Source organism: Scyliorhinus torazame, chromosome 1 (assembly GCF_047496885.1).
Source record: "Scyliorhinus torazame isolate Kashiwa2021f chromosome 1, sScyTor2.1, whole genome shotgun sequence".
NCBI classification, from domain to species: Eukaryota; Metazoa; Chordata; class Chondrichthyes; order Carcharhiniformes; family Scyliorhinidae; genus Scyliorhinus; species Scyliorhinus torazame.
This window is the reverse complement of record NC_092707.1, coordinates 83,800,072-83,822,993: the sequence shown is the minus strand read 5'-3', so window position 1 is coordinate 83,822,993 and position 22,922 is coordinate 83,800,072. Positions and strand designations below refer to the sequence as shown.

Here is a 22,922-nt window from a genome sequence, read left to right as displayed (position 1 = left end):
CGCCCAAAACGGCGCAAATCAGTCGGGCATCGCGCCGCCCCAAAGGTGCGGAATGCTCCGCATCTTTGGGGGCCGAGCCCCAACCTTAAGGGGCTAGGTCGGCGCCTGACGAATTTCCGCCCCACCAGCTGGCGGAAAAGGCCTTTGGTGCCCTGCCAGCTGGCGCGGAAATGACATCTCCGGGCGGCGCATGCGCGGGAGAGTTAGCGGCCGCTGACGGCATTCCCGCGCATGCACGGTGGAGGGAGTCTCTTCCGCCTCCGCCATGGTGGAGACTGTGGCGAAGGCAGAAGGGAAAGAGTCCCCCCACGGCACAGGCCCGCCCGCGGATCGGTGGGCCCCGATCGCCGGCCAGGCCACCGTGGGGGCACCCCCCGGGGCCAGATCGCCCCGCGTCCCCCCTGGAGCCCGCCCGCGCCGCCTTGTCCCGCCGGTAAGGTAGGTGGTTTAATCTACGCCGGCGGGACAGGCATTTTAGCGGCGGGACTTCGGCCCATCCGGGCCGGAGAATCGCGGGTTGGGGGGGGCGGGGGGGGGGGCCCGCCAACCGGCGTGGCGCGATTCCCGCCCCCGCCGAATATCCGGTGCCGGAGATTTCGGCAACCGGCGGGGGCGGGATTCACGCCAGCCCCCGGCGATTCTCCGACCCGGTGGGGGGTTGGGGAATCTCGTCCATGGTCAGGATTAGCGCTCAAATGAAGGGAATTGAAAAGTCTGTAACAAATTCAGTAATAAACAGTAATTGCCAAGTTAGATAAATTAATTTTTTTAATGTTTCACAATTCAATTTTCTGGACTCATAAGTCAATTAAATACTTTTGGGGTGTAGTAATTGTGGTAATGTATAAAATATTGGTTAGGGCAGAACCTCCCTTCTCTTCAAAATGGAGACACCTAAGAAAGAAGAGTGGCTTTGTTCTCATCTGAAAGATAGTTCCTTTGACAATACAGCATTCCCTCGGTGTTGGGGTAACTCTAAAGATTTGGGGCACCCTCCCCTCCTCTCAGGGACCTGGAAACTCTGGCTCTCCCTCCCTCCCCACTGGCCTATCGTTGGCACCAAGATCACCCCCTTCCTGACATCTCCCCCCCCACCCTTCCTGGTCCTTCCCTATCTTCCTTCTTCCAGGATCCTGGTACTTACCTGAAGTGCATGGCACTGCAGTACCTCTTCTGGTCACTGCAGCGCTGTGCCTTGAGGGGCTGGAGAGCTATTGGCCAATCTGATTGGCCATCAACTCTCCAAGGCAGGACCTCTGTCCAAGGGCAGATGGAAGTCCTGCCTTGTGCCAATCAATGCTCAATTGAATGTAAAATGGCAGCCGGCCTGTTAGGGCCGGCAGGGATTCATTCCCTGCCAACTCTCTGAATGGCGGGCGCCGAGCGCTTGCCACCCTGAAAGTTCAGCCCGAGTGGTGTTATCTCCTACCTCATTACTATTTTCTCTGTCATTCTCTACCTTTGTCATAAGGCCGCTTGTTATAACACTCTTTCTGTAATATATTGTCCACCTTGTAAATTTGTCATATATAACATCAGGTTCGCTTTAGCTCTCTGCTGTAAGGCATTTTCCGAGGAGTTGGTTGGAAATTTGTACATGTATCAGATATTTTGAGACCAAAATATGTTTCGCTTAACATTTTGGGCTAAAACTTCAGATTAAGAGACATCGAAGTTGACAAGGTTATCTACAGTTCCTGAAATACTGTTGAGTCATGGGGCCCTGTGTCCTGAGTGGCATGGCCCTAATACACTAATATTATGGGATGCTAGAGATTTCTGAATGGCCACAGAAAGACAACGCCCAACAATCCAATAATGTGCTGTAGGTGTTGAAATGATCTAGTTTTTTATTGCAATGATGCTCCAATTTGGCTCCTTGATTGAATTTACTTTTTATAAGTGGCAAAGAGTTATTGAGACTTTGTGGATTTTAAATAATAGACCATTAATTTTTTTAAATAACTATTACTCATGAACAAATTGAATCCATTAGATTACATTATTTATGTTGAATTTATCTTCTGCCTGACCTATAATAAATCAAATTTGCTCCATTTACCAATATAAGCTTGGCACAGGGACCTGAACAGCAGTTGTATTGTTAAAGTTCTTGTGTACAAAGAACAAAGAAATGTACAGCACAGGAACAGGCCCTTCGGCCCTCCAAGCCCGTGCCGACCATGCTGCCCGACTAAACTACAATCTTCTACACTTCCTGGGTCCGTATCCCTCTATTCCCATCCTATTCATGTATTTGTCAAGATGCCCCTTAAATGTCACTATCGTCCCTGCTTCCACTACCTCCTCCGGTAGCGAGTTCCAGGCACCCACTACCCTCTGTGTAAAAAACATGCCTCGTACATCTCCTCTAAACCTTGCGCCTCTCACCTTAAACCTATGCCCCCTAGTAATTGACCCCTCTACCCTGGGGAAAAGCCTCTGACTATCCACTCTGTCTATGCCCCTCATAATTTTGTAGACCTCTATCAGGTCGCCCTTCAACCTCCGCCGTTCCAGTGAGAACAAACCGAGTTTATTCAACCGCTCCTCAAAGCAAATGCCCTCCATACGAGGCAACATTCTGGTAAATCTCTTCTGCACCCTCTCTAAAGCCTCCACATCCTTCTGGTAGTGTGGCAACCAGAATTGAACACAATACTCCAAGTGTGGCCCAACTAAAGTTCTATACAGCTGCAACATGACTTGCCAATTCTTATACTCAATGCCCCGGCCAATGAAGGCAAGCATGCCGTATGCCTTCTTGACTACCTTCTCAACCTGTGTTGCCCCTTTCAGTGACCTGTGGACCTGTACTCCTAGATCTCTCTGACTTTCAATACTCTTGAGGGTTCTACCATTCACTGTATATTCCCTACCTGCATTAGACCTTCCAAAATGCATTACCTCACATTTGTCCGGATTAAACTCCATCTGCCATCTCTCCGCCCAAGTCTCCAAACAATCTAAATCCTGCTGTATCCTCTGACAGTCCTCATCGCTATCTGCAATTCCACTAACCTTTGTGTCGTCTGCAAACTTACTAATCAGACCAGTTACATTTTCCTCCAAATCATTTTTTTTCGACAAACAGCAAAGGTCTCAGCACTGATCCCTGCGGAACACCACTGGTCACAGCCCTCCAATTAGAAAAGCATCCTTCCATTGCTACTCTCTGCCTTCTGTGACCTAGCCAGTTCTTTATCCAACTTCCCAGCTCACCCCTGATCCCGTGTGACTTCACCTTTTGTACTAGTCTACCATGAGGGACCTTGTCAAAGGCCTTACTGAAGTCCATATAGACAACATCCACTCCCCTACCTGTATGAATCATCTTTGTGACCTCCTTGAAAAACTCTATCAAGTTAGTGAGACACGACCTCCCCTTCACAAAACAATGCTGCCTCTCACTAATACGTCCATTTGCTTCCAAATGGGAGTAGATCCTGTCTCGAAGAATTCTCTCCAGTAATTTCCCTACCACTGAAGTAAGGCTCACCGGCCTGTAGTTCCCAGGATTATCCTTGCTACCCTTCTTAAACAGAGGAACAACATTGGCTATTCTCCAGTCCTCCAGGACATCACCTGAAGACAGTGAGGATGCAAAGATTTCTATCAAGGCCTCAGCAATTTCCTCTCCAGCCTCCTTCAGTATTCTGGGGTAGATCCCATCAGGCCCTGGGGACTTATCTACCTTAATATTTTTTAAGACGCCCCAACACCTCGCCTTTTTGGATCTCAATGTGACCCAGGCTATCTACACACCCTTCTCCAGACTCAACATCCACCAATTCCTTCTCTTTGGTGAATACTGATGCAAAGTATTCATTTAGTACCTCGCCCATTTCCTCTGGCTCCACACATAGATTCCCTTGCCTATCCTTCAGTGGCCAACCCTTTCCCTGGCTACCCTCTTGCTTTTTATGTACGTGTAAAAAGCCTTGGGATTTTCCTTAACCCTATTTGCCAATGGCTTTTCGTGGCCCCTTCTAGCCCTCCTGACTCCTTGCTTAAGTTCCTTCCTACTTTCCTTATATTCCACACAGGCTTCGTCTGTTCCCAGCCTTTTAGCCCTGACAAATGCCTCCTTTTTCTTTTTGACGAGGCCTACAATATCTCTCGTTATCCAAGTTTTGTGAGGGCCACGAAGAATCCAGCACGAGTTTTAAGGATACAAAGTAATAACATTCATTTACAATAACATATATATATAACAGCAGCAGCAACTTCCCTTGCTGCACACTCCTTCCTGCTGGTTCCTAAACTGGCCAGCTTTATTTATACGAGGAGTTTACTAATGGTTTCTCCGCCCCCCTCATTGGGGAAGCTCATACTCCCACAGGATTGTGGGATTGTCATTAGTCCCCAGCCAATGGTAAGTAGGCAGGTTATAACATCCCTACCCCCCAAAGTCCAAGGAATCCACCAAAGACCCTGGCGAAGGAGGGCGTCGGACTCGGTTTGCCGCAGGCCGGACACCATTTGCACGTGGCACTGGATCGGGCGGTGTGTAACAAGAGGGAGAACGTGCCTCCCTGATGAACGGCGTAACGGTTGTACATCCACGGCCCGTGGACCCGAGGATTCCCCCTCTGATGCATCCTGTGTCTCCATCTCGGAGTCAGAGTCAGCTGCCTCCGTCATGTCAGCGTCTCTATCTCCATTCGGTTCTGTAACGACCTGCGCAGGCTTTGAGTGAGGCACCAGTGGAAGATTTTGAGGACTACCTTCCCTTGTCTCTGGTCTCTGCGGCTGTAGAAATGAGGTCCGGGGGCAGGGAATCTTTTGAGGGGATAGTCTTCTGGACCGAACGTGGTCTACATGTTTGCGCTGGAGACGACCCTGGGCTTGCACCTGATAAGATATAGGGCCCGTTTGGCGAAAGATTACACCAGGAACCCACTGGGCACCACCAGCAAAATTCTGAACGAACACTGGGTCACCGGGCGCAAACTGCCGAATCGGCCGATGCCGAGAAAATCCCTGTCCCTGCCGTTCTTGTGTGCGGCGTACTTTTGCGCCAGTGTCCAGGAAAAACATACTAAGGCGGGTGCGAAATCTCCGGCCCATTAGGAGTTCTGCGGGAGCTACCCCAGTCACCGCATGGGGGGTGGTCCTATACGTAAACTAAAAGCGAGCCAGTCTCGTGTCCATTGATCCGGAAGACTGCTTCTTTAGGCCTCTTTTGAATGTCTGCACTGCGCGCTCTGCCAACCCATTTGAAGCCGGGTGGTAAGGGACAGGGCGGATATGGCGTATGCCGTTCATCTTCGTGAACCTCGCAAACTCCTGACTCGCGAATGGAGTGCCGTTATGCGTGACCAGCACCTCGGGGAGGCCATGCGTACTAAACGCCAAACGCATCTTTTCAATTGTTGCGCAGGACGTTGTCCCCTGCATCTTATGCACCTCTAGCCATTTGGACTGGGCGTCAATTAATAGAAGGAACATGGATCCTTGAAAAGGGCCTGTGAAATCTGCATGCAAGCATGCCCAAGGCCGTCTTGGCCATTCCCAGTGATGTAGGGGCGCGGCCGGCGGAAGCTTCTGATGCTCCTGGCAAATGGAGCAGTTTTGGGCCACCTTCTCAATGTCGGTGTCGAGGCCTGGCCATCAGACATAACTCTGGGCCAACATTTTCATTTTGGTCACACCTGGATGCCCATTGTGCAAGTCTGTTAGTATCAGCTCCTGGCCTTTTTCCGGGACAATCACACGCGTCCCCTACAAGAGGATGCCGTCTTCCACGCTGAATTCTGACAGCCTGGAGGAAAATGCCCGCAACTCGTCTGGGAGCTGTCTATGCTGCCCACCATACAGGACTATGTGCCGAACCTTTGACAGGACTGGCTCCGTCTGGGTCCACTCACAGATCTGTGATGCCGTGACAGGCAAGGTGTCCATAAAATTTAGGGTTGCAACCACCTCACCGGTCGTGGGGGTCGACATGGGGCCGGTCGATAAAGGCAATCGGCTCAGTGCGGCGGCATTTGCCATCTGCGTACCTGGTTTGTGCTCCAGAGAATACTCGTATGCAGCAAGCAACAAAGCCCAGCGCTGGATCCGTGCGGAAGCAATGGGCGGTATTGGCTTATCCTCTCTGAAAAGTCCCAGCAAAGGCTTATGATCAGTCACGATAGTGAAATGGCGGCCATACACTTACTGGTGGAAGTGTTTCACCGCAAAAACCACTGCCAGGCCCTCCTTCCCGATCTGCGCGTACTTTTTCTCCGCTGCAGTCAATGTGCGGGAGGCGAAAGCTATCGGTCGCTCGGCCCCGTTCTCCATCTTGTGGGACAGGACGGCCCCAATACCGTACGGGGATGCATCACATGTGACGAGCAAAGGCTTTCCAGGATCATAGTGGGTTAGTAACCCGGACGACGACAATTGTTGCTTTACCCGCCGGAAAGCAGTTTCTTGCGGCTGACCCCAAACCCAGGTGTGATTTTTCTTTAGCAGAAGGTGCAAAGGGGCCAGCGTAGTTGCCAGATTGGGGAGGAACTTCCCGTAATAGTTTACGAGACTGAGAAAAGAACGAAGATGCAAAGTGTCAGTCGGGGCGGGGTCCTGTGGAATTGCACGCGCTTTCTCTGCGACGGGGTGCAGACCCTCGCGGTCCACCCGATAACCTAGGTAGACTACTTCCATTGCCTGAAATACGCACTTTGTGCGACATAAACGGACTCCAGCCTCCGAAAGGTGTCTAAGGACAGCCTCCAGATTTTCCAAATGTTCCTGCTCCGACGTCCCTGTAATCAAAACGTCATCTAAGTAGACAGCAACACGTGGTAAACCTCTCAAAATGCCCTCCATAACACGTTGAAAAATTGCGCAGGCAGAGGATACGCCAAAGGGCAACCGTGTATATTCATACGGGCCCTGGTGTGTATTAATCGTTACACATGGTCGGGAGGCAGGGTCCAGCTCCAACTGCAGGTAGGCGTGACTCATATCTAATTTTGTGAACGAGAGTCCACCTGCAAGTTTCGCGTAGAGATCCTCTATGCGAGGCATTGGATATCGGTCGAGTCGGGAAGCCGTATTCACTGTAAATTTATAGTCGCCACACAAGCGAACTGTGGCATCTGGCTTCATTACAGGTACAATTGGTGCTGCCCAGTCAGCAAAATGGACGGGCCTGATAATACCCAAACTCTCCAAACGAGTGAGCTCCCCTTCTACCTTCTCGAGCAAGGCGTAAGGCATTGGGAGCACCCGGAAATAGCGCGGCGTGGCTCCTGGTTCGACTTGGATACGGGCTACGGCCCCTTTTATTTTCCCCAAACCAGGCTGGAATACATCTGGGTATCGTCCTAGCACCTCAGTCAATCCTTCAGAAACTGTTTGGAGGATGTGCTGCCATTGCAACCGCAAATGGCGCAACCAGTCCCGACCCAACAGGCTGGGCCCATGGCCACACACCACGATAAGTGGGAAACGCCCCTCCTGGCGTCCATAAACAACATGGGTCATTGTAGTTCCTGCAATGTCCAGTGGTTCCCCCGTGTAGGTGGCCAACCTGGCCTGTGAGTCGGTTAATGTAAGGGTCTGTATACCCTGCTTGATGCGGTCGAATGTCCTCTGGGCGATCACGGAGACCGCTGCGCTAGTGTCCAACTCCATCTCAAGCGGGTGGCCATTGACCCGTACTGTCACCTTAATGGGGGCCACACGGGGAGCTGCCACACAATGCAACTGCAGGCAGTCGTCCTCCGTCTCCATGTCCTCAGGAGTAGTCGTCGCAGGTTCATCCGCATGGAAGGTACGGCCCCTGGGCTGGTCCCAGTTACGGTCCCTGGGCTGGTCCCAGTTTCGGTCGGAACGACGGCGCCTCTGGCGCCCCCAGGACCGCCGTCCGCGACGGGGCCGGCGCCTACAAGTCTGACACGGACATGGCTCCTCATCCATTGGCTCTGGAGAAGGCTCCCTTCGGGGAGGAATGTCCGACGGCCACTTGCGTCGGTCCGGACGTTGCCTCGCCCAAGGTACCGCAGGAGTGCGGGGGGACGTTTTCGGACGGAAGGGGTTACGCCCCAAGCATTGCACTTCCATTCCCTCTAGCTCCTGCACTCCTCGTTCTGCGCTCTCTCGAGACAATACTATTTGAATGGCCTGTTGAAAAGTCAATGTTGGCTCAGCTAACAACTTTCTCTGGGTGGCCGCATTGTTAATACCGCAAACCAAACGGTCGCGTAACATTTCTGACAAGGTCTCGCCATAGTCACAGTACTCCGCAATCCTGCGTAGCCTGGATAGAAAATCGGCAAGGGATTCTCCAGGGGTCCTCTCAGCGGTATTAAACCGGTAACGCTGGACTATCGTGGATGGGGTTGGGTTAAAATGTTGCCCCACTATATTCACAAGTTCATCAAACGTTTTGGTATCCGGCGCAGCTGGGTACGTAGGGCTCCTAATCACCCCAAACGTATGCGGGCCGCAGGCGGTGAGCAATATGACCATCTGCCGCTCGTTTTCGGTGATATTGTTTGCCCGGAAATAGTAACGCATCCGTTGTGTGTACTGGTTCCAGCTTTCCAGCGCAGCATCAAAAACATCCAAACGTCCGTACAGAGGCATGGTATGATAGAAAACAACTTCCAACCTGTATCCAAAAAATCCAGGGAGGTGGCTTCAGCAGTGTAGACAGCTATTCACTTTAACCTTCGTCGCCAGTTTTGTGAGGGCCACGAAGAATCCAGCACGAGTTTTAAGGATACAAAGTAATAACATTTATTTGCAATAACATATATATATAACAGCAACAGCAACTTCCCTTGCTGCACACTCCTTCCTGCTGGTTCCTAAACTGGCCAGCTTTATTTATACTAGGAGTTTACTAATGGTTTCTCTGCCCCCCTCATTGGGGAAGCTCATACTCCCACAGGATTGTGGGATTGTCATTAGTCCCCAGCCAATGGTAAGTAGGCAGGTTATAACACCAAGGTTCCCGCAAATTGCCGTATTTATCCTTCTTCCTCGCAGGAACATGCCGGTCCTGAATTCCTTTCAACTGACACTTGAAAGCCTCCCACATGTCAGATGTTGATTTGCCCTCAAACATCCGCCCCCAATCTAGGTTCTTCAGTTCCCGCCTAATATTGTTATAATTAGCCTTCCCCCAATTTAGCACATTCACCCTAGGACCACTCTTATTCTTGTCCACCAGCACTTTAAAACTTACTGAATTGTGGTCACTGTTCCCGAAATGCTCCCCTACTGAAACTTCTACCACCTGGCCGGGCTCATTCACCAATATCAGGTCCAGTACCGCCCCTTCCCTAGTTTGACTGTCTACGTATTATTTTAAGAAGCCCTCCTGGATGCTCCTTACAAACTCTGCCCCGTCTAAGCCCCTGGCACTAAGTGAGTCCCAGTCAATATTGAGGAAGTTGAAGTCTCCCATCACCACAACCCTGTTGTTTTTACTCTTTTCCAAAATCTGTCTACCTATCTGCTCTATCTCCCGCTGGCTGTTGGGAGGCCTGTAGTAAACCCCTAACATTGTGACTGCACCCTTCTTATTCCTGATCTCTACCCATATAGCCTCACTGCCCTCTGAGACCTCCTCCCGTAGTACAGCTGCGATATCCTCCCTAACCAGTAGCGCAACTCCGCCACCCCTTTTACATCCCCCTCTATCCCGCCTGAAACATCTAAATCCTGGAACGTTTAGCTGCCAATCCTGCCCTTCCCTCAACCAGGTCTCTGTAATGGCAACAACATCATAGTTCCAAGTACTAATCCAAGCTCTAAGTTCATCTGCCTTACCCGTAATACCTCTTGCATTAAAACATATGCACTTCAGGCCACCAGACCCGCTGTGTTCAGCAACTTCTCCCTGTCTGCTCTGCCTCAGAGCCACACTGTCCCTATTCCCTAGTTCTCCCTCAATGCTCTGACCTTCTGACCTATTGCTCCCGTGCCCACCCCCCTGCCATACTAGTTTAAACCCTCCCGTGTGACACTATGGTTATATTTAAAAGAATAATGTTTATGGCTTTTCCTGTATGAGGAGACACAGAGAGAACACTTAGCTCCCTATGAAAACGCGAATGTGACTATACATTTCTGAAAATGTGTTGCTTTGGCCATCTGTGGCAGAGCGTGGGGTTTAGAGCGAAGCACGTATAAAGTTCTTTGCAACCCAAAGTTGTAAATTGATCTTCCATGTTAGCACACTTTTTTTGGGGGGGGGAACTCTGCATTGCAAAGCAAACTTCTTTCCTACCTGGTTCATTCTACTGGGGGGGGGAGGGGTGGGCACGGGGTGGGGTGTGGGGTGGGAGAGGTGTGGCAGAAATTGGCGATAGAGCAATTAGCTTTGAGAGTATTAAGAATTACAACCATAGCAAATTATTTATTTTCTATATGTATAAAATATTGTAGCGATGAAACCGGTGGAAAAGGAGGAGTTGGGTGAGCAATGTTCAGGTGTGATTTCCTGCCCCAATCCCCACTGGAAGTGCATTGGCTGTCAATTTGGCAACCACCAAATGGCTGAAGTGTCCAACTAAAGCAGGCTCCTCGAATATGCCATCAGCAGTCTAACACCTGTTTCAGGACCCAATGTCAAATTGAGAAAGAATTGGCTGGAGTACATGCCAGTAAATGTTCCCTGGATCTAAAGCAGCCGAACCAGTGGTCCTTAAAGGGATTATATCTAGTCATCAAAATCTTTTACTGAACGTTGACCTGGTAGGATCAATTCTGCTCCTCTCCTGCCTCCACACCAACACTCTGGATCACTGCCATCCCAGGCTCGCCTATCACCTGTTTTGTCCCCCTGACCCAGCCACCTTTCCCTCTCCAGCACTTATCTGGCTTTACATCCTCTGCCATACTGGTTACAAGTAAATACGTATCTTCACCCGGTCTATAACCCTCTGCAGCCATTTGCATCTCATTTTCTTTCCCACCTAACTTTGTATCATCAGCAAACTTGGATACTTTATACCGACTCTCTCACATAAGATATTAACATAGACTGAAAGCTGAGGCTCAAGCACTGATTTTTGCAGTGCCCGTTAGTTCATATAAGACATTCATGTAGATTCAAAGCTGAGGCTCTTTGCAGTGCCCTGCTAGTTCTCGCCTGTCAATCTGAAAATTTCCCATTTACTTGTTTATGCACAAGTAACATTTGTGCAACGCAAGTATCAGGCAATGAATTAGTAGACTTGGCAAAAAGCCACTATGGTCTGAAGTCTTCTGTTTTACTCCAGAGATGCCACTTTAACACAGCAGGGAGAACTCCACGAAAACCTGTCAATACATTTTTGGCTAAATTACGAAAGTTGGCAGAACAGTGTGAATTGGGACCAGCCCTGAACAAGATGTTGCAAGACAGATCGGTATGCGGAATCAACTAATTGACAACCCCCCAAAAATTGGCAGAGCCCAACCTGGATTTAAGAAAAGTAATCGAAATAGCTCTATCACCGGAAAATGCAGACTAGAGGGCTCCGGAGCTATAAAGGACGGCAGGCAGCAATGTCTTCCAGTTAGGGGGAGGGACCTTGTGTAACATTGACCATTGTTCAGCTGAGGGTGCTTGTGTAAGTAAGATACCAGATAGTCCATTACAATATCGGAGCTCAACTCGCAGTAACTGAAGCGGGAGCAGTGAGAGTCTGGGGGTGCAGTAATTTAGGCTGGGGGGAGGGGTGAGTGAGGGCTGGGGCAGTAACTGAAGCCAGAGGAGACAGGGCGGGGGAGGAGAGTGACAGTGGGGGATGTGGTGAGGCTGGTGGTGAGAGCTTGGAGCACTAACGGTGCTGCATACACTGCGTTTTATGATGGATTCCCTTACTTGTCTAATGTCATTTTTTTGACTGGTTTACCCAATCCACCTGAACAAACATGTTTCCCATGCTTCTAAATACGGTGGAATGTGGGGGCTTTTACCACTTACCCTGCCGCTGGTAAAATGCCAGCGGCAGCAGGAAGGCAGTGGGCATGCCACCATCCTACCCACTTTTAGAGTCCCACTCTGCCGCACCTCCCAGCATTCTCCCTGGGGTCCCGTATGGCTCTGAGTTCAATCACTGTCTCTGTTATACACCCCATCCTCCAATTACTAAGGGAATAAAACACTGAGGGAATTCAAAAATAAAGAGAAATCGTGCCTGGTGGGTGATGAAGATTTACAAGTAAACAGCAGTGACTGAAACTTCCTTTGTTAAAGAAAGCAATCATCAGTTGTGACAGGTCCTTTACATCATGAACCCTCTAACCATGCCAGAAAAACACTGTTGATAAACACTTACTGTCCTCCACGTAATGGATGTTGCAAAGGGAATTGAACTCTATTCTGTAATACCTCTTCAGTGAGCATGTTGAAGTGCTTTTCCCAGTCATTGAACCGGACCTGAAGCTTTCAACCCTCCAGTTCAATCCTCGGCAAAGTGGGCTCCACCTATTGAAACTAAGCAAATGCTTAGTAAACATAGCATATCCTCACCAGATACACTAACAGAAAAACAGGGGGTGAATTGTCACTCTGCAACATTAGGAAGCTATGTGAAATTCCACTTCCCAACAAGGAGGCATTGTTGGATCTGGCTCTGGGAAATGAAGTGTCAGGGGTTAGCAGGAAAACACTTAAGGGACAGTGACAATAGCATCAGAAGTTTGAGGTTAGTTATGGTGCAGAACATGGAGCAATCAAGAATAAAAATAATGAATTAGGGGGCAGGGCCAATTGCTGCAGTGTGAGAACAGATCTGACCCAAATAACTTGGAGTCAAAGATTGGCAGGCAAAACAATCACTGAACTATGGGATGCCCCATTAAAAGAGATGGTTCAAGTATAATTGATGTACATTTCCATGAAGGGGAAAGGAATGACAAAAAAAAGCCGAGTGCCCGGGAGGATGAAGGAGAGATAGAGAGAAGGATTAAGCAAAGGGCATGGCTGAGGTACTGATGAATACTTTGCATAATTTTACCAAGGAATCAGATGCTGTCAAAGTTAGACTGAAAGAGAAGGTAATTGAGACACTAGTAGACTAACAATTGATAAAGGGAAAGTATTAGAAAGGCTGGCTGTATTTACACTTGAAAATTGGAAGGGATGCATCTGAGAACACTTACGAAAGTAATGGTGAAATTGTGGAGGCACTGTATGATCATTGTCTTCTAATCTTCCTTCGATACAGGGTTAGTTTCAGAGGACTAGAGACATGCAAATGTTAGACCATTGTTCAAAAAACGGTATAAGGATGAGCCTAGCAACCACTGGGCAGTCAGTGATTTAAGGCAATTGGCGAAAGTTCCACAGTAGGACAGCACGGTAGCGCACGTGGCTAGCACAGTGGCTTCACAGCTCCAGGGTCCCAGGTTCGATTCCGGCTTGGGTCACTGTCTGTGCGGAGTCTGCACGTTCTCCCCGTGTCTGCATGGGTTTCCTCCGAGTGTTCCGGTTTCCTCCCACAGTCCAAAGACGTGCAGGTTAGGTGGATTGGCCATGATAAATTGCCCTTTGTGTCCAAAAAGGTTAGGAGGAGTTATTGGGTTATGGGGATAGGGTGGAAGTGAGGTCTTAAGTGGGTCGGTGCAGACTCAATGGGCCGAATGGCCTCTTTCTGCTCTGTATGTTCTATGTTCCAGTAACATGAGGGAAAGGCATTTTTTATCTGCAGTGTGTGTTTAGGATCTGAAATACACTGCCTTGAGGGTGTGGTGGAGGCAGAGCTTGCAAAAGAGAATTGGATAATTATCTGAAGAGGAACAATGTGCAAGGCTACAGGGATAAGGCGTGGGTCCGGCACCAGGTGAGTAACTCTTGTAGGGAGCTGGCACAGACATGACAGGCAAAATAGTTTCCTTCTCTCTTGTAACCAATCAGTCATTCTGTGGTTCTAATTTAACAGGAACTCCTTGGGTTAACGCCTTTATTGAAGGAATTTTCTGCTGGTTTTGCAATTCTCAAAAGCTAATGTTGACTGTGTCAAGTTGTCACACCGTTGCAGAGTTGGCCTGCACGGGGTCAGATAAGGGGCTGGTTTAGCACAGGGCTAAATCGCTGGCTTTTAAAGCAGACCCAGGCAGGCCAGCAGCACGGTTCAATTCCTGTACCAGCCTCCCCGAACAGGCGCCGGAATGTGGCGACTAGGGGCTTTTCACAGTAACTTCATTTGAAGCCCTCTTGTGACAATAAGCGATTTTCATTTCATTTCATTTCAAATTTAAAACGTAATCTGCAGAAACCCTAATACTTGCAGAAAGTTAGAGATGGGCGGAGGGCGCAACAGCTGCGAAACGTGGAAATATGGGGCGGGATTCTCCGGACCACCAGCCATGTGTTCCTGGGCGGCTTGCCTTTGCCGGCAGCGGGATTCTCGCCACATGCCAATGGGATTTCCCATTGTGGCCACCCGCGGAACGGAGAATCCGGTCGGCGGAGAATCCTGCCGATGGGTTTCCGGAGGTCCTGCGGAATTTAAATGTTTTAGATTTTGTTTACTGTCTGCAGCAGCCAGCTGGATTGAGAGGCTGGCTGGGTGCCACAAGTAATGGCCAGGCTGCACCTACTGAGCTGAGAGGAGGGAGGGAGGCCGCGATCATGGGTCACTGAGGCATTGATTAGCTGGGGCAGGTTGTAGCTTGGAGAGGTCAGTTAGGGACATCGTAGAAAGCGTGGAGGTGGCCCAGTGAGATCAGTTGAGGGCTGGAAAGGAGCTCAGAGAGAGTTTGTGGATGGGGTCCTAGGGAAGTTTAACATTCTAGTTTGAGGCAGCAGGGAAGGATCGGTGAGGTAGCACTCCTGCTTCTCCTGGCCCACAAGCAGTGCTGGAAAGGCACTTACCGGCTGAACCTGGCCATTCAAGCCACCCTCCAGCTGCTGATTTTCCAAGTTCTGAGAAACCTGGCTCGCTGGCGTTAACTCAGAAATATTGCTAAACTTAGACGCATGTAGCGTAATTGCGATATTTAAGTTAGAGGCCCAGTTCTGGAGGATAGTTTGGTCCCCCACCGCCAAACTGTTTCCATTAACACTGGCAGTGAACGTGATGGAGGTGGGTTAAAGAGTCTGGCTAGAGGACTAGAGAGCAAATATGTGTTACTCAATGCAGTTCAGCTGAAGCTATATGCTTGTTATTTTACTGATGGGGAGCAGCATGGCAAGTATGGCATGCCTCCCCTTGCCCCATGACCCTTGGCAGTGTCATCTGGGCACCTTGGATTCTCTTCAGGAGCCATTCCGCCTGGTCCACATTTGTGTGGATCAGCACTGAACGGCACCCAGCTACAACCTGCTTAGGGAGGCCGGAGAATCGAAGGAGACTGGTGGATTCTGGGAACGTATGTCGTAAGTAGGTTTACGACCTCATTCCGTATCTGTCATTCGGTCCCGCCCATTTTGAGCAGAGTTCCGATTCCGACGTCTCGCGGGACTTCAGTGAATCTTGCGAGGCGCAGAGCCTGTCGGGAGGTCCGCTGGGACTCTCTCCTGGAATTCTCCGGCCGCGTTGTGCTCTCGCTTGAGCGCAATGCGGCAAGAGAACCGCGCCCCTCATCTTCGTCAGAATCGGACACTCGTCCAAAGAGGACAAAAAAAATTTCAAAAACTTGGAAAATCACAACTTCTTTAATTCCCTGAATCTTTATCACTGGTGCCCTACACCTGAGATTTGCCTCTCCAGTTGGGTGAAACAAATGCGAGTTTGCTTTGAAATCAAGGACAATCTCGCAGTAGCACCTATGCAGAGAAATTCAGGATGAAATGAGTTGTCTCGTGGCACAGGATGATTTCTTGAGGGAGGCTCAAGAATAAAGTTTGTAGTTGGTCACTCAAGTTGTAACTATGGATAAATAAACAAATTGATGCTACTGTGTCAGTCAATAAGTTGCGGGTGTATCGGGAAATATGTTACAACTTGCAACAAACAAATTATTTTACTTGGCAAATTGCAAATGAAGTTTATTTGAATATAAGAAGATAAGGAGTAGAAGGAGGATTAGAGCACAAGGCTCCTCAATGCCAACTCCTCTTCCTTGTCCAATCTCATGTCCCATGATTCCATAGGGCCTAAATTTCTATCAATCTCAGCTTTGAATGTCCTCAATAGTTGACTGTCCACTGGTCTTTGTGATTGAGAATTCCAGAGATTCATAATCCCCAGAGTGAAGAAGGTTCTCTCCCTCTCAGTAATAAATGCCCGTCGACTTTGCCCATAGTTCCAGACTCCGAGCCACAGGAAACAGCTTCTCAGCATCCACACCGTCAGGCCTTTCAAAATATAGGACCAGAAAATCCCACCCAATATCATTCAAGAGCCGCATTTTATTTTTTCATACTCCGGAAAGTATAGACACATTCTACTGATTGGCTGGGATTTTTCAGCCCCTGTTTCTGGGGGGCAGGGGTTGGGGCAGGAATGGCAGAGTGGGCGGAGAATCTCGCGGGAGTACCAAAATGGCTTTAATGCCGGTGGGATTTAATTGATCAAATAAACCCCCCCCCCCCACCCCCCGTGTCTGCGTGGGTTTCCTCCGGGTGCTCCGGTTTCCTCCCACGGCCCAGGGATGTGCAGGTTAGGTGGATTGGCCATGATGAATTGCCCTTGGTGCCCTTAGTGTTGGGTGGAGGTGTTGACTTTGGGTAGAGTGCTCTTTCCAAGAGCCGGTGCAGAGTCAATGGGCCGAATGGCCTCCTTCTGCACTGTAAATTCAATGATAATCTATGATTAATCTAGGACAAAGGTTCGGCACAACATCGTGGGCCGAAGGACCTGTTCTGTGCTGTATTTTTCTATTTTTCTATGTTCTATGTAACAGGAATCGCAATGATCAACATTGGGATCCCCAATTGATTAAATTCAAATATCATTTTCTGGCCTTTATGCCTGACATGCACCTGGTGAATCAAACCTACCAGAATTGCACAGATGAGTACAGCTCCCCGGGGGAGTGGGCCATGCCTGGGCACTGCCCCCTGGCACTGCCCCTGGGTAGTGCCGGGGAGAGTGTTCCATGGTGGTGGGGGGGGGGGGGGTGGAGGGGGTGTGTGGAGAGATGGGAGGGGACTCTGTTTCCATGGGGGGAGGGGGGGCTCTGTGGTGGAGGTGGGGGGGGGGGGGTTCCCTGGTGGGATGGGGAGGTGTTCTGTGATGGTGGGGGGGGAGACTTCTGTGGTGGGGGGTGTTCTCTGGTGGAGGGGAAGTTGGGTGGGGGGGGGGTGGAATGCTTTGCCTACCTGGCCAGCTTTACATCTTGGGACCGGCCCCTTACTTTTTTTTGTCCATCCGTTCAAAATATGGTGGGAAAACCACAGTGGTTAGCACTGCTGCCTCACAGCGCCAGGGACCCAGGTTCAATTCCAGCCTTGGGTGACTGTGTGGATTTTGCACGTTCTCCCTGAGTCTGCGTGGGTTTCCTCCTGGTGCTCCGGTTTTGTCCCAGAGTTCAAAGATGTGCAGGTTTGGTGGATTGGCTATTCTAAGTTGTCCTTTAGTGTCCAAAGATGTGGGCCTAGGTAGGGTGCTCTTTCAGAGGGTCAGTGCGGACTTCTACACTGTCGTGATTCTATGATTCTACGATAACACTGCCGATAGGCTACACTCCACCTTCCCGCCCGAAATGACACTTTGTTAAAAAATGGCAAAATTCCGCCCAATGTGTACTCCACTTAAGGCAACACTCTCATCTCAGGGTTCAATATAATGAACCTTCATTACACCATCTCTGAGGCAAATATAACCATATTTGGCAAGGAGAGTAAAATTGTACACGGCACTCCAGGGGCGAAATTCTCCCCCAACGGCGGGATGCCCGCCGACTGGCGCCAAAGCCGGCGCCAATCAGACGGGCATCGCGCCGGCCCAAAGGTGCGGAAGGCTCCGCATCTTTGGCGGCCTAGCCCCAACATCGAGGGGCTAGGCCGCCGCCGGAGGGATTTCCGCCCCGCCAGCTGGCGGAAATGGCGTTTGTTGCCCCGCCAGCTGGCGCGGAAATGCGGCGCATGCGCGGGAGCATCAGCGGCCGCTGTCAGTTTCCCAGCGCATGCGCGGGAGCGTCAGCGGCCGCTGTCAGTTTCCCGCGCATGCGCAGTGGGGAGAGTCTCTTCCGCCTCCGCCATGGTGGAGGCCGTAGCGGAGGCGGAAGGGAAAGAGTGCCCCCACGGCACAGGCCCGCCCGCGGATCGGTGGGCCCCGATCGCGGGCCAGGCCACCGTGGGGGCACCCCCCGGGGTCAGATCGCCCCGCGCCCCCCCCCCCCAGGACCCCGGAGCCCGCCCACGCCGCCTGGTCCCGCCGGTAAATACCAGGTTTGATTTACGTCGGCGGGACAGGCAATTCCTGGGCGGGACTTCGGCCCATCCGGGCCGGAGAATCCAGCGGGGGGTCCCGCCAACCGGCGCGGCCGGATTCCCACCCCCGCCCAATCTCCGGGAGCGGAGACTTCGGCGGGGGCGGGATTCACGGCGGCCAACGGCCATTCTCCGACCCGGCGGGGGGTCGGAGAATGACGCCCCAGGTTCGTCGTACCAAAGTTGTATATAATTCAGCAAGACATCCTTATTCTTGTGCTCCAGCCCTTTTGCAATGAAGGCCAACATATCATTTTTCTCCCAAATCATTTACTATACAGATGCCTGCATATTAACTTTCTATGTTTCTTGTACCAGGATCCCTAAGTCCCACTGAACACCAAAATTGAGTAGTTTCTCACCATGGGCGAAATTCTCCGGAAACGGCGCGATGTCCGCGACTGGTGCCCAAAATGGCGCAAATCAGTCGGGCATCGCACAGCCCCAAAGGTGCGGAATGCTCCGCATCTTTGGGGGCCGAGCCCCAACCTTAAGGGGCTAGGTCGGCGCCGGACGAATTTCCGCCCTGCCAGCTGGCGGAAAAGGCCTTTGGTGCCCCGCCAGCTGGCGCGGAAATGACATCTCCGGGCGGCGCATGCGCGGGAGCGTTAGCGGCCGCTGACGGCATTCCCGCGCATGCGCAGTGGAGAGGGGCCTGTTCCGCCTCCGCCATGGTGGAGACCGTGGCAGAGGCGGAAGGGAAAGAGTGCCCACACGGCACAGGCCCGCCCGTGGATTGGTGGGCCCCGATCGCGGGCCAGGCCACCGTGGGGGCACCCCCCGGGGCCAGATCGCCCCGCCCCCCCCCCCCAGGACCCCGGAGCCTGCCCGCACCGCCTTGTCCCGCTGGTAAGGTAGGTGGTTTAATCTACGCCGGCGGGGGGGTCGGAGAATCTCGCCCCATTTTAAAATATTTTTTATTTTTCTATTTTCATTACCAATTTGATAGCCTCATATTATTCCCTATCTATCACTTCCTTAAGGAAATAACAAAGATGTTCGGCAAATATTGGTGCCTGCCTTTGCAGTAGAAGATACAAAAAGCATGCCAGGATTAGTGGGGAATTCAGGTGGGAAAGCTAGCTGTAAGGAGGGCACACAGAATCTGTGAAGAGATAATGGTAGGGTAATTGGTAGGTTAAATGTCTAGACTTGAAAGGGAATCCGCAATGTTTGTTCAATTTATGCCTCAATTTATAAACAAGCGAAGCTGTTACATTCTGCATTTTGATGAGTTTGTAATTTTTAGGCTGAATTGGTCCCAATGCTGACAGCCAGCTTATTTTCTTGTGATATTTAGATTTTAGATTTAGATTTATTGCCATGTGTACCGAGGTACAGTGAAAAGTATTGTTCTGCACACAGTCCAGGCAGATCAATGCGTGCATGAAAAAACATAGGACATACGATAAATACACAATGTAAATACACAGACACAGACACCGGGTGAAGCACACAGAGTATGGTGCTAACAACAGTCGAGAAGATGCGTAGAGAGATCAGTTCAGCCCATAAGAGCCAATTCAAGAGTCTGGTAACAGCGGGGAAGAAGCTGTTTTTGAATCTGTTAGTACGTGTTCTCAGACTTCTGTATCTTCTGCCCAATGGAAGAAGTTGGAAGAGAGAATAACCCGGGTGGGAGGGGTCTTTGATTATGCTGCCCCCTATCCCAAGGCAGCAGGGGGTGTAGACAGAGTCAATGGATGGGAGGCCGGTTCGCGTGATGGACTGGGCTGTGTTCACGACTCTGTAGTTTCTTACGGTTTTGGGCCGAATCGTTGCCGACCATACTGTGATGCAGCCAGATAGGATTCTTTCTATGGATATTTTCCCTTAACTTTTCCGTTGCTACTGAAGCAATCTAGAAGAAGGAAAATGCACCATCAAGATAGAAGAGGAGCGGGAGAGGATATGAGGTATATCAAGGAATAATAAATAGGTGTTGTTAAGATGGGTTTGAAAAGAGGAAGGAAAAGCTATGGGAGATGAGGCGTTCCACCGGGTATGAGCCCTGAGGAAGACAGGAGCTAAGAGTTGGAGCTGATACAGTCAGCCATGGTTTCAAACAAAGGTGTTATGGAGAGCAGGATAACAGCGGATAGCTCCAGGTATGAGCAGAATGAAAATATTCTCAGGAGAAGCTGTGGGGCTGACATGGAAAGAAATGTTGAAGGGCAGAGGTGAGAGCAGATGTTTAATGGATGACAAGACCGTTCCCTTCCTTACATACTCCCACACCATGAATCACTCTCTCACTCAAGGATGTGGGAGGCTAATCTATTCAGAGAGACCTGCTTCATACTAAACTACAAACTGTTTTTTGGGTGTGCCAGAGGGTGAACAAATCTCTGATTTCACCTCCCGTTTGGTGATAATGCATCTGGCAAATCAAGCGTTAGTATGTATTAGAAGGTCAACATTAAGCCAAAAGAAGGCAATAATCCGGTTACTTTATACATCATTGGGCCACGACCATATGATGAAGGAGCAGAAGAAGGCCACTCGGGGATCAGGGCTGGGTGAAGGAGTTGGGTTTAACTAACATTGATCTTGTGTTTTCCTCTGGTGGAGCACACACCAAGCTCACATTCATATGAAAGTGGGGATGAGAAGTGGGTTGGTTGCCTTTCAACTTGGATATTCCTTCTCTCCCCACTGTTTGTGCATGTGCTTGTGTTTGTGCATGTGTGTGTGTGTGTGCATGTACATGTGTGTGTGTGTGTGTGTGTGTGTGTGTGTGTGCGTGCATGTGCACGTGTGTGCGACTTTGACAGCCATTGGTAAAAACGGCCACCAGGTCCAGCAAGTTTTATTCCATCAGCAAGTTGTCTGCCACAACCTGATCTGAGGTGATGAGCCTCCTGAGATACTGATAATTGCTGTGCGGAGTCTGCACATCCTCCCCGTGTGTGCGTGGGTTTCCTCCGGGTGCTCCGGTTTTCTCCCATAGTCCAAAGATGTGCCGGTTAGGTGGATTGGCCATGATAAATTGACCTTCGTGTCCAAAATAGCCCTTAGTGTTGGGTGGGGTTGCTGGGTTATGGGAATAGGGTGGAGGTGTTGACCTTGGGTAGGGTGCTCTTTCCAGGAGCCGGTGCAGACTCGATGGGCCGAATGGCCTCCTGCACTGTAAATTCTATGATAATCTATGATATGATATTTGGACCTGATGAGGACGTTGATCCTCTGCCTGCACACCCAGTGTTGCACCTCTGTTCATCTCTGCTGCTAGTCCTGTGGCTTCTGCCTCTGCCGCTGTTGTTAATGCTGCTGGTCTTCCTGGTATTCAGCTAAGGACCGAGGTGAAACAATGTAAGTGACAGCCATTCTGATCTGACAGCTCAGAGCTCCAAAATAAAGATCAGCAGATCTCCAAAGTAGTGCAAAGTTACCTCTCAGACGCATTGTGAAGAAATCCTTTCACACAAACAGACTTTTGAAAGTAGCTGTGCAGGGTTTCTGTATTTAATGGCATATTTCCCTGTCATGTCGTCACCTCCTTCAATTGTATCTGTGTTCTTACACTGAGTGAGTTCCAGAAAGATTGAGGAATGGATGCTCCCACAGTTGAATAGCAAACCTCATTAATATTGCTGTAATTGAGTGATTGAGACATTGAAATCGACAACCCATCTCTCCCAAGCGGTAGATCCTTTGACAAGACTGATGATACGATTGAAGAGTCTTCACCGTAAATATTCAGCTGCCTACAGATACTGATGGCCTGCTTTATATTTATGGCATTTCCTGTCAATACACAGAATGAAGGCCTGAAATATTATTTTTCTCCTTTTTTTCGATCTTTGGCAACTCTGCCATTTATATCCAGGACTTTCATGTTTTCACTTGTGTTAGATCTTCATTCATTTGTTAACCTGGGGACACCTGACAAACAGATGCCCAGCAGAGGAAGGGCTAGAGGTGGAGTGGGAGAGGGCTGAGGGGGACCTCATTCCGATGCAATTTTCAGTGGACACATCCCAGGTTCACCTTTTTTGGGATGAGAGGGTTTTAAATTTACTCATCTGGGTGTTAGGTTGTTGTAGGGCACCAGTTTTAATTTTGAACTACAAATGGACAGTGAGCTGTCCAACTAGTATTCCTTAAAGGGACAATCTTAAAATAAAAACCCTTTAAAAAAAATGTTGTGGTGCCACATTGAGGCCCACTGCTGAGGCATGTTTACCCTTTCTTGGATTGGCTTGCCTGTGTGAGTGTATGTATATGTGTGTGTATGCGCCTGTTTATGTGTGTGCATATAGATGTGTGTGTGCGTGCATGTGTGCATGAACGTGTGCGCATATGTGTTCATGCGTATGCATGTGTGTATTCATGTGTGTGTGCATATGCATGCATGAGTGTGCATGTATCTATGTGCATGTGTGTGTCTGTGCATGTGTGTGCATGTGTCCATATGTGCATGTGCATTTGTGTGTTCTGTCTGTGAATGTACATGTGTGAATTCATGTGCATTCATGTGTGCATTTGTGGGTGTGCATGGCATGCATTTGTGTTTGTGCATAAATGTGTATTTTATGTATGCGTGTGTGTGCATGCATGTGTGTGTGTATGTATGTGTGTGTATGTACACATGTGTGTTATGTGTACC

At 49.9% G+C, this 22,922-nt stretch overlaps 1 protein-coding gene across 1 annotated transcript in view; it reads left to right on the top strand.

Annotated features, from left to right (window-relative positions):
• LOC140409133 (hepatocyte nuclear factor 1-alpha-like) overlaps window positions 1-22,922 on the top strand; it is a 318,850-nt gene that overhangs the window by 12,682 nt on the left and 283,246 nt on the right. The window lies entirely within an intron of this gene.